Source organism: Crinia signifera, chromosome 2 (genome assembly GCF_055691185.1).
Source record: "Crinia signifera chromosome 2, ASM5569118v1, whole genome shotgun sequence".
Lineage (NCBI taxonomy): Eukaryota > Metazoa > Chordata > Amphibia > Anura > Myobatrachidae > Crinia > Crinia signifera.
The window spans coordinates 122000802-122012102 of NC_139218.1; the positions used below are offsets into that span (position 1 = coordinate 122000802).

Consider the following 11301-nt stretch of genomic DNA (forward strand, 5'->3'; position numbering starts at 1 on the left):
GCGGTGGGGTGGGGGTTGGTGTGGCGGGGCGGGCATCCTCCCTTTAACGGCGGGGGGGGGGGGCGCCCAAAACCTAGTTACGCCACTGAGAGCACAGTTTTGAGACTGAATAAAAACATAGTAGATTGGATGTTCTTTTACAGAAATTTTAATGACATGGATCACAATTTAAAATGTATTAATACACGTAAAGCATAAAAGATGATATTAAAAACAATTTATGGACACCAATAATAGTTTTGAAAAATACCGTAGAGTCTGATCCTATTGTACCCAACAACACCAAGAACATCCAACCTACTATGTTTTACTCAGTCTCAAAACTGTGAGCTAATGGTGGGGAGTTAATTTACTGCCTGGCCAGACATTGTAAGAAAATACCTTTACCTGCTCACTTGGCCGCACCTCCCAGCTGCTGGTGCTTATCCAGTAAAAACTATTTTTTTTTCAGAATACTTCCGTGACTGCTTTCTGTGCTGTTGAAAAGGTATTGAAGAGCAGGATGGTGCAATAGTTGGTGGACATGTTTCCCCACCTGTGATAACTGTCAGGGCTTCCTCAGAACCAGTGGAATCCTTTTAATATGTGTTTAGTAATCAAGGTATCAAACAAGTGCAAAAGAAATGCTATTTCCTTCACAGCAGGTTGTTGATTTTCTGCAAATATCAATTCAAGAATATGATCTTTTTTTTTTAATTAAAGAAAAATACAACCTGCCTGATACAAGTAAGTAGTAATAGTAATAGTAGTAGTACAGTACTAGTCTAATGCAAAATAAAATGCAAATTTGCATTAAAAGCTGTAAAGATGAATATTATAATATATATCTATTTAGTTGACTAATTAGCTATCTACATAAACTGACTGATTCTCATGACAGAGTTATTGTGCAGCCGCAGCGCAAAAAAGTAAATTTAGATTCAGGGAGGATGGAAGCGGTATAAAATACAGTATTGTTAATTAAAGAATCCAAAAAATTAATCAATCGAAAAATGTGGTGTCCTTCTTTTAATTTTGTGGTTTTAGTCATGACAATATAGACAAATATTTAGTCAACATTTTTGTTATTGTTACATTTTAGTCACAGAAAAAACCTTCATCAAGGAATATTTTTAGTCTAAATTGTCATCAACAAAATTAACACTGCTATCATATTTCCCATACTTATTATGGGACATGTGATTTGGCCAAATTTAAAATGAAAAAATGTGAAATAAAATCATTTGGCCTTATTGTAATAACGCCAGCTTCAGGTGGGAATCACAGAGCTCAGATGTGAAATGGTAGCTTCTGCACAGCTTTCTTTGCTCCTAGGCAGATCACAGTGTAGATTTTTTTTTTAAATAATAATAAATAAATAATGCATGCGATAATTGAAGCATCTGTGAGATGTATTCAATTATCGCATTGAGAGTTTGGCTGCATCCTGAAATGGGCCCCTTAGTATTATAACATCATAATTTGTAATAACATCACATACCTGACTGACAGTCTGACTGGGTGTCCGTCCATTGTATACCTTCCAGTTTTGATAGCAACATAATTTTGTTAGCAATGGTTACTGTCAAATCATACTTTCCTACTTTTGGAAAAGCATGACAGGTAGATTGTAAAGGTGGCACTAAGAAGTGCAGACATGTACTGTGAGATGTGAGAGCCATGTAAAAAATGACATATCCATATGTAGATAATCCCAAAACAGTTAATAAGATTTACTGTACTTGTTGAAGAAAAGACAAAAATTTCACTATTGTGTTTTACAAGTGGTTCTATATAAGTGGCCTCGAAAAATGCATGTAGCCATAGAGATCATTGTGCTTTATAACCAATGCAGGGAGAGGTATATATATATATATATATATATATATATGTATATATATATATATATATATATATTCGTGTTGTGGCCAGCTCTCCAACTTAATGAATGACAAAATCAATGCCCTGGGTGCCTCCGATGACAGCACAGATGTGGTCCCCAAAACAAACACGATATGAGGTGGCACTCCCCGGACTTCAGAAAAACGACACCAGGCCTTTTTAGTTAGTCACCGTTTCAATTGCTAACATGCAATTTTTATCAGGACAAACTTAGATATAACACACAGTGAAATAAATACTTACAAACCCACAGAGAATCGCCGCTCCGTTCCCACGCCACCACACGCTGCGGGCCGCCTACTAGTGATGTCACACCACGTCTGACATGCATGCATCATCTTGCCGCGTCCCCGGCAACTACTGTAGTCGCTTCTTGGCCTTTTGGCTAAAATCAAATGTAGTATCTGTTCTTATCAGTGGGTATGGACTGTCCTCTGGCAGAGAACAGAGAAAGGCTTGACTGAGTAGCTGCTCTGATGGGTGTAGGGTTTGGGACCCCTCATGCCTGGGAGTGGTGAAAAGTGTGGCTGAGTACCTTCACCTCTGCCATGTGGTAGGAGGTGTTGTTTCTGTAAACCCACTGGTATGAGGGGGGAGAAACACCGGGCCTAGTAGTTTGGCTCTCTTGACGGGGTTCATAGCCCCCAAGGATGAGACAGTGAAAGGCTCAGTCTAGTATCCATTCCCAAGGAGCGGAGAAAGGCTGGGACTGAGTAGATGGCTCCCAGGTTCGTAGCCTCTGATGGGGAAACCGTGAAAAGCCCAGCTTAGTACCTTAACCTTGGGATCGGAGAAACACTGAGTCTGAGTAGATTGCTCTTCCAAGGGGGCCTCAACACCTAAGGGAGTCAGTCAAAAAGCCCAGTGGAGTACCCATTCCCATGCCAGGGGCTGGAAAGTGTCCTATGATGGGAGCAGAGAAACACTAGGTCGGACGCTGATCGGTCGGCTGCCTGGAGTCCGAGGCTGCACTGTGCCCCAGGGGAAACTCGGGGGTGCCGAACATGCACGGGTGATCCCAAAAATCACCATGCACTAGCAAGCACTAGCACTGCACACTTCCCCTCTAGGTTAGGCTGCACATCCTTACCTTGTCCTTTTGGATGGGGTAGGACAATATTTCACACCCCCACCTCGGCCTTCTGGCTCTTTATTGTTTATTTCTCTTCCTTCTCCACATTCGTGCAATTTTCACGTTTTCTGTTTTCTCTAGTGTGTCACTTGTTTTTTTGGGGTTGTGTGGATGACCCTTATGGGCCTACCATTCCCCAATGTACCGAAGCTCTCATACGTTTGGGTAGAGCTTCGTTCCCCTCGAGGGCCACCCCGAGACGTAAGGCAGAGGGAAACCTAATGCAGGTCTCTCCAAACCTTTGGGTGTGGAGGACCCACCATCCTAACCCTTCCGGGGTTTGAGGAAAGCGTCGGCGAAGAGGACCCACCGATCCATTTTTTCCCCTCTTCGGCCTTTTGGCTGAGAGGGATTAGGGGAAAAATGGGGCCCTTCTCCTTTGGGAGAGGGTTCATTCAATCGCACGACCCCCTATGCACATGTTTAGGCACAGCACTGGTGGTGGTAGCACACCTCGGGCTCCCTGTGTTTCTTCAAACTCATCTTAGTATACAGGCAGCGCTTCAGTGTCACAAATGTTTAGAGGTGTGGGATGCCGGGCACCTCATCGCTGTCACTGTGTGGTCTCTGTGACTCTCCAGCAGCAGCAACAGGGCAGCACTAATATACTTATGGTGCTGACAACCCCAAATCTGGCACTAGCAGTAGAGGGTAGGACAAAGCAGAGGCCAGCAGCTGAATAGCTGTATTGACCAAGAAGGACAATGAACCAGGGACAGATAGAGTCAGATGGGGCAGCAGAGAGGCAGCAGCTACACGTACAAATTCAGAAAGGGAGGCGGAGACTCCACCACTGGAATGCAGAAGCGCAGTCATGACGCTGTGTAGCAACTAACATGTGCACCCTGGGACCGCTGGGGACTGTAAACCTTCAACTCTGCCTGCTGCCTGATCACCGCCAGCCACAGTGATCAGGACTGCAGTGGCTGCTGTAAATATAAAGTGTGCCGAGCACTATATATATATATATATATATATATATATATATATATATATATATAATATCACTCCGATGGTACATATTCTGCCATATATATATCTCTACTGGTGCATCTATTGCCATATAAATAATACCAGTCGACTCTACTGGAGCATCTACTGCTGTATATATAATATCTCTCTGCTGGTGCATATACTGCCATATATATAATACCTCTCTACTGGTGCATCTACTGCCGTATATACTTGCACTCCAGTGGTGCTGTCCTGTGGTGAAATATATTGCATATCTCCACAAAAATATTGGAGAATCAAATAGGGAAAGATGAAGAGCCGCTTCCTCCTACTTCTGAATCTGCTGCAATTGCAAGTATTAATGATGACATAGATGATGATATGAAATCAACGTCATCTGCTTAGGCCGATGTCCAGTGTCAAAGTACAGGGCATGTAAAATCCAAAAAGTCAAAGTTGAGTAAAAAATGGACCCAAACAAATAAATTAAAATCATTGGAGGAGAAACGTAAACTTGCCAATGTGCCATTATCGACACGGAGTGGCAAGGAATGGTTAAGGCCCTGACCTGTATTCATGACTGGTGGTTAAACTTCACATGACGATGCAAGCCCTACTACTCCCCCCCCCCCTTTAGAGATTTTAAGAGATTTCAACTGTCATCAAAAACTCAGCAAACATCTCTGCCTACTAAAGAAGACATGTTATCACAAACCCCCAAGGAGAGTCCAAGGGTGTTGGTGGTTGCAATGCCTGACCTTCCCGTCACTGTACGGAAAGAGGTGGCATCTTCCACCATTTTCAGCACTCCCTCTGCATATGCTGGAAGGATCACCCACAGTGCAATTCCTGATTTAGATAATGAAGGTGTCAATGTTGTAGACGGAGAGGAGGATATTGATGTAGCTGGCACTGAGGAGAAAGTTGACAAGGAGGATGCTGAGGTGGTTTTATTAAATGAGTCAACAGGGGGAGAAACAGTTGTTGTCCATGGGAATAAAAAGCCCATCACCATGCCTGGGCAGATGACCAATAAATCCACCTCTTCGGTCTGGAATTTTTTTATCCGAATCCAGACAACATGTATTGCCATATGTAGCTTAGTTAAAGCTCCAATAAGCAGGGGTATGGATCTTGCCACCTAGGAACATCCTCTCTTTTATGTCACCTGAAGTCCCATCATAATTCAGTGTTTAGTTCAGGAACTGTGGCTAGGACTGTCAGCAGTCCAGGGACAATTAAATCCCTTGGTCCTCCTGTTGGAGCCAAGCGCCTGAAAAGCACACGACCAACTCCCTCCTCATCAATTTCCTTCTTGATCCGGATTGGGGGGAGTCCTGCAGGCCACGTCACTAGCATGACTGACTCCTCTTCTATCAGGGATTCCTCCAGAGGATCCTGTAGCACTATGCCTACTACTGCCTCTCCTGCTGTTGCTGCTGGGAGTCGGTCATCATCCCAGAGGGGAATTCGTAAGACAGCTATGTCTTTCACTGAGCAATTGACCATCTAACATTTGTTTGCCATGAGGACGAAATACGACAGCACTCATCCTATGGCAAAGTGGATAACTGCAGCCTTGATAGCTATGTTGGTGTTAGACATGTGTCCGGTGTCCACCATCAGTGTAGTGGGAATTAGAGGGTTGATGGAGGTATTGTGTCCCTGGTACCAAATCCTGTCTAGATTCCACGTCAGTAGGCAAGCGTGAGGCGCCAGAAAAAGTGTCCTCAGTGCCCTAAATATTGCGGCAGTACCCACGGTCCACTTAACTACGGACATGTGAACTAGTGGATCAGGGCAAACTAAGGACTATTTGACTGTGACAGACCACTGGGTAGGTGCCTCGCCTTCTGCAGCAGCAACAGCATCTCCTGCATGCCAGCTCCTTCCAAGGCAGGCTACGCTGCATATCACCAGTTTCAGGAAGAGGCACAATGCCAAAAACCTCTTAGAGAAACTGAGGGAAATCATCTCCCAGTGGTTTACCCCCCTTAGACTCTCCTGGGGATTTGTGGTGTCAGACAACATCAGTAACATTGTGCGGGCATTACACATGGGCAATTTCCAGCATGTGCCATCTTTTGCCCACACAATAAATTTGGTGGTGCAGGATTTCATCAGAAGTGACAGGAGCGTGCAGGAAATGCTTGCGGTGGCCTGCAAAATTTGCGGACACTTTTGGCATTCTGCCACTGCCTGCTGAAGGCTGGAGCAGCAGCTAAAACTCCTGAACCTGCCCTGCCATCAGTTTAAATAAGAGGAGGTGATGAGCTGGAACTCCACCCTCTATATGCTGCAGAGGATGGAGGAGCAGCAAAAGGCCATTCAAGCCTATATGGCCACCTACGACAAAGGCAGAGGAGCGGGGATGCACCTGACTCAAGCACAGTGTAGGCTGATTTCTGTGTTGTGCAAGGTTCTCCAACCATTTGAACTTGCCACACATGAAGTCAGTTCTGAAACTGCCAGCTTGAGTCAGGTGATTCCCCTGATCAGGCTGTTGCAGAAGCAGCTGGAGAAATTGAAGAAGGAGCTAAAGCATTGCGATTCCGCAAAGCATGTAGCTCTTGTGGATGAAGCCCTTCATACACATTGCCAGGATACGAGGGTGGTCAGTCTGTTAAAGTCAAAGGAATACATTCTGGCCACCGTGCTCGATCCTCAGTTTAAAGCATACAGATCTAGCCGGCCACATCTTTGCAGGGACTGGTGATTCTAACTCCAGCCCTGCCAGCGACTGGCTACCGCCAGGGGCAGACGCGCATGAGATGCTTGCGCGCCCCATGGCAACGGACCCTGCCGCTGGACCCCGCCATCGCCATCAGTCCCCCTCGATGCCCTGACCCCCCCAACTGTGTCTCCCTGAAGCGATGAGGGGTAGGGAGACGCTGCCCAGCCGCCGTGAGATTGGGATGCGCATGCGCGTGAGACGCATGTTCATCCCAGTCCCTATTGCCGGCGCTCACCAGTGAAAGGGATCTGTCGGGCACCCGGCAAGGATGAAGAGGGCTACATCTGTATGTTGTGTCTCTGTTTCCGGCTTACACAAGTCTACAAAGGTGCAAAGACCTGATGGTCAGGAGATTGTCATCTGAAGGGGACCGTGACATGGCCACAGCTCCTCCTTCATTTTTTCCCACACCTGTGTCTGCGAGGAAATAGCTGCGATTTCCCACACAAACCACTGGTGGGGAAGTAGGGCAGGCAGGAGGGAGTTTGGACATCTGGTCTGGACTAACGGACCTGCCAACGATTGCTGACTTGTCTACTGTCACTGCATTGGATGCTGTCAATATTAAAAAAATGGTAGAGGATTACTTTGGTGACAGCATCCAAGTAGACAGACAGTCCTTACCTGTACTGGCAGGAAAAAAAAGGCAGTTTGGAACCCCATGTACAAATTGGCTCTATTTTACCTGAGTTGTTTCCCCTCCAGTGTGTACTCCAAAATAGTTTTTAGAGCAGCGGGGAACCTGGTTAGTGAGCGGCGAAGGAGGTTACTTCCGCAAAATGTGGAGAAGATGATGTTTATAAAAATGAATTATCAATTATTCAATGATGACCAGGATTTGTTTTCAGAGATTATAATGGGACCTGTGATTGTGGAGTCCAGCGGGGACGAATTGATAATCTGTGAGGATGAGGATGATACACACTGAAGGAGGCGAGGAATTAGAGGAGGAGGATGATGAGTGACGATTACATCTTGTCTCTGTAGAGCCAGTTTATACAGGGAGATAGGAATCTTTTTTTCTGTGGGGCCCCAAACAAACCAACCATTTCTGCCACAGTTTTGTAGGCCCTGTCGCTAAAATGTTTGGTTTGTTAAAGTGTGCATGTCCTATTTCCGCAACATAAGGGTGGGTGGGAGGGCCCAAGGACAATTCCATCTTGCATCAAAATTAATTAATTACACTGCTGAGAATCATTGATATGTGAGATAAGTGGACTCGTCTTTAATCACATACAACTGTTTCGCTCAAGTGGTAATAATCACAGAGCTGAGCAATCCCACTGCTGAGAGTCATTGATTGCTGCACGAATCGCACACTGCTCCTCAGCTAGTGGTAAACACGATCAAGCCAGATATTGGCCTTATTGGATATTAAACTGACAAAAACAGATACACACTCGCAAAACAACTCAGTGGTGCACCAATCGCCTATTGCTCATCGGCGCCTGGTTATATCTGGTCAGAAGGTTCCACTCATTTGCAGCTATTGCATAGGTGCACTACAGGTCTATAGTGCTCCAGATATGTTAATCTTTAATATAAAACTATTATTACCACAACACTTACCACCTACTGTGGGAGTGCAGAGAGGAGCCTTGATGCCTTCATACTGTATAAGATCATTTCAATTTCAATTGAACCTAACATCTTTTTGGTGGGCCCTGTTACCCAAGGAAATTCTGCTTCAGAGTCCCAGTATGATGGGAGGAAGGCGGGTTTGGGGCACAAGCTCATGCTGGTAGATTTGAATGCCAGTGCTTAGGGGAACCTTGTTGTGTGTGGGGATTAGGGGGACATATGATATCTTTTTATATATTAATTTGCTTCTCCTGGAACTATGAATTAAAATGTTAGTCGGTACTTGTTTCCTAGAACGGCGCCCATCGCGGGCATCGCATGTACATCGCATGCCATTATAATGGCATGCGATGCGACCGATGCGATGCCCGCGATTTTACAAAGAAATGCATGGTAAAATGTAAATCGCGTCGGTCGCATCGCATGCGGCCAAAAAATCGCATGCGATGTGACCGACGCGATTACCGCGATTTTACATAGGGAACAATGTTAAATGGGCCAATTGACCCGATTTTACATAGGGAACAATGTGAAATGGCCCACAGACCCCAAATAGCCACCCTGAAGTGTGAAATGCCCCCCCCCCCAATTGTTAACGCCACCCCACGATCAACGTCAACCCGAAGCGTGGCGAGCGCAGCGAGCCCACGAGGGGCGGCGGTACGCGTCCTCTGACATTTTCATACCCCCACTATCCACGTCAGCGTGGAATTGAGAATAGAAAGTGTAGCAAGCGCAGCGAGCCACCGAGCCCGAAGCGTGGCGAGTGCAGCGAGCCCCGTGAGGATACCTGTGAAGCCCGCGAGGGGACGCGGATACCTGTGAAGGTATCCACGTCCGCTCGCCACACTTTCTATTCTCAACTCCACGCCGCTGGACCCCGCCATCGCCATCAGTCCCCCTCGATGCCCTGACCCCCCCAACTGTGTCTCCCTGAAGCGATGAGGGGCAGGGAGACGCTGCCCAGCCGCCGTGAGATTGGGATGCGCATGCGCGTGAGACGCATGTTCATCCCAGTCCCTATTGCCGGCGCTCACCAGTGAAAGGGATCTGTCGGGCACCCGGCAAGGATGAAGAGGGCTACATCTGTATGTTGTGTCTCTGTTTCCGGCTTACACAAGTCTACAAAGGTGCAAAGACCTGATGGTCAGGAGATTGTCATCTGAAGGGGACCGTGACATGGCCACAGCTCCTCCTTCATTTTTTCCCACACCTGTGTCTGCGAGGAAATAGCTGCGATTTCCCACACAAACCACTGGTGGGGAAGTAGGGCAGGCAGGAGGGAGTTTGGACATCTGGTCTGGACTAACGGACCTGCCAACGATTGCTGACTTGTCTACTGTCACTGCATTGGATGCTGTCAATATTAAAAAAATGGTAGAGGATTACTTTGGTGACAGCATCCAAGTAGACAGACAGTCCTTACCTGTACTGGCAGGAAAAAAAAGGCAGTTTGGAACCCCATGTACAAATTGGCTCTATTTTACCTGAGTTGTTTCCCCTCCAGTGTGTACTCCAAAATAGTTTTTAGAGCAGCGGGGAACCTGGTTAGTGAGCGGCGAAGGAGGTTACTTCCGCAAAATGTGGAGAAGATGATGTTTATAAAAAGGAATTATCAATTATTCAATGATGACCAGGATTTGTTTTCAGAGATTATAATGGGACCTGTGATTGTGGAGTCCAGCGGGGACGAATTGATAATCTGTGAGGATGAGGATGATACACACTGAAGGAGGCGAGGAATTAGAGGAGGAGGATGATGAGTGACGATTACATCTTGTCTCTGTAGAGCCAGTTTATACAGGGAGATAGGAATCTTTTTTTCTGTGGGGCCCCAAACAAACCAACCATTTCTGCCACAGTTTTGTAGGCCCTGTCGCTAAAATGTTTGGTTTGTTAAAGTGTGCATGTCCTATTTCCGCAACATAAGGGTGGGTGGGAGGGCCCAAGGACAATTCCATCTTGCATCAAAATTAATTAATTACACTGCTGAGAATCATTGATATGTGAGATAAGTGGACTCGTCTTTAATCACATACAACTGTTTCGCTCAAGTGGTAATAATCACAGAGCTGAGCAATCCCACTGCTGAGAGTCATTGATTGCTGCACGAATCGCACACTGCTCCTCGGCTAGTGGTAAACACGATCAAGCCAGATATTGGCCTTATTGGATATTAAACTGACAAAAACAGATACACACTCGCAAAACAACTCAGTGGTGCACCAATCGCCTATTGCTCATCGGCGCCTGGTTATATCTGGTCAGAAGGTTCCACTCATTTGCAGCTATTGCATAGGTGCACTACAGGTCTATAGTGCTCCAGATATGTTAATCTTTAATATAAAACTATTATTACCACAACACTTACCACCTACTGTGGGAGTGCAGAGAGGAGCCTTGATGCCTTCATACTGTATAAGATCATTTCAATTTCAATTGAACCTAACATCTTTTTGGTGGGCCCTGTTACCCAAGGAAATTCTGCTTCAGAGTCCCAGTATGATGGGAGGAAGGCGGGTTTGGGGCACAAGCTCATGCTGGTAGATTTGAATGCCAGTGCTTAGGGGAACCTTGTTGTGTGTGGGGATTAGGGGGACATATGATATCTTTTTATATATTAATTTGCTTCTCCTGGAACTATGAATTAAAATGTTAGTCGGTACTTGTTTCCTAGAACGGCGCCCATCGCGGGCATCGCATGTACATCGCATGCCATTATAATGGCATGCGATGCGACCGATGCGATGCCCGCGATTTTACAAAGAAATGCATGGTAAAATGTAAATCGCGTCGGTCGCATCGCATGCGGCCAAAAAATCGCATGCGATGTGACCGACGCGATTACCGCGATTTTACATAGGGAACAATGTTAAATGGGCCAATTGACCCGATTTTACATAGGGAACAATGTGAAATGGCCCACAGACCCCAAATAGCCACCCTGAAGTGTGAAATGCACCCCCCCCAATTGTTAACGCCACCCCACGATCAACGCCAACCCGAAGCGTGGCGAGCG

General features: G+C 46.1%; 1 pseudogene; it reads left to right on the forward strand.

Moving 5' to 3' along the window:
• Positions 1-2246: 2246 nt before the first annotated feature.
• Positions 2247-2382, forward strand: LOC146060918 (U2 spliceosomal RNA; annotated as a pseudogene).
• The last annotated feature ends 8919 nt before the right edge of the window (positions 2383-11301 follow it).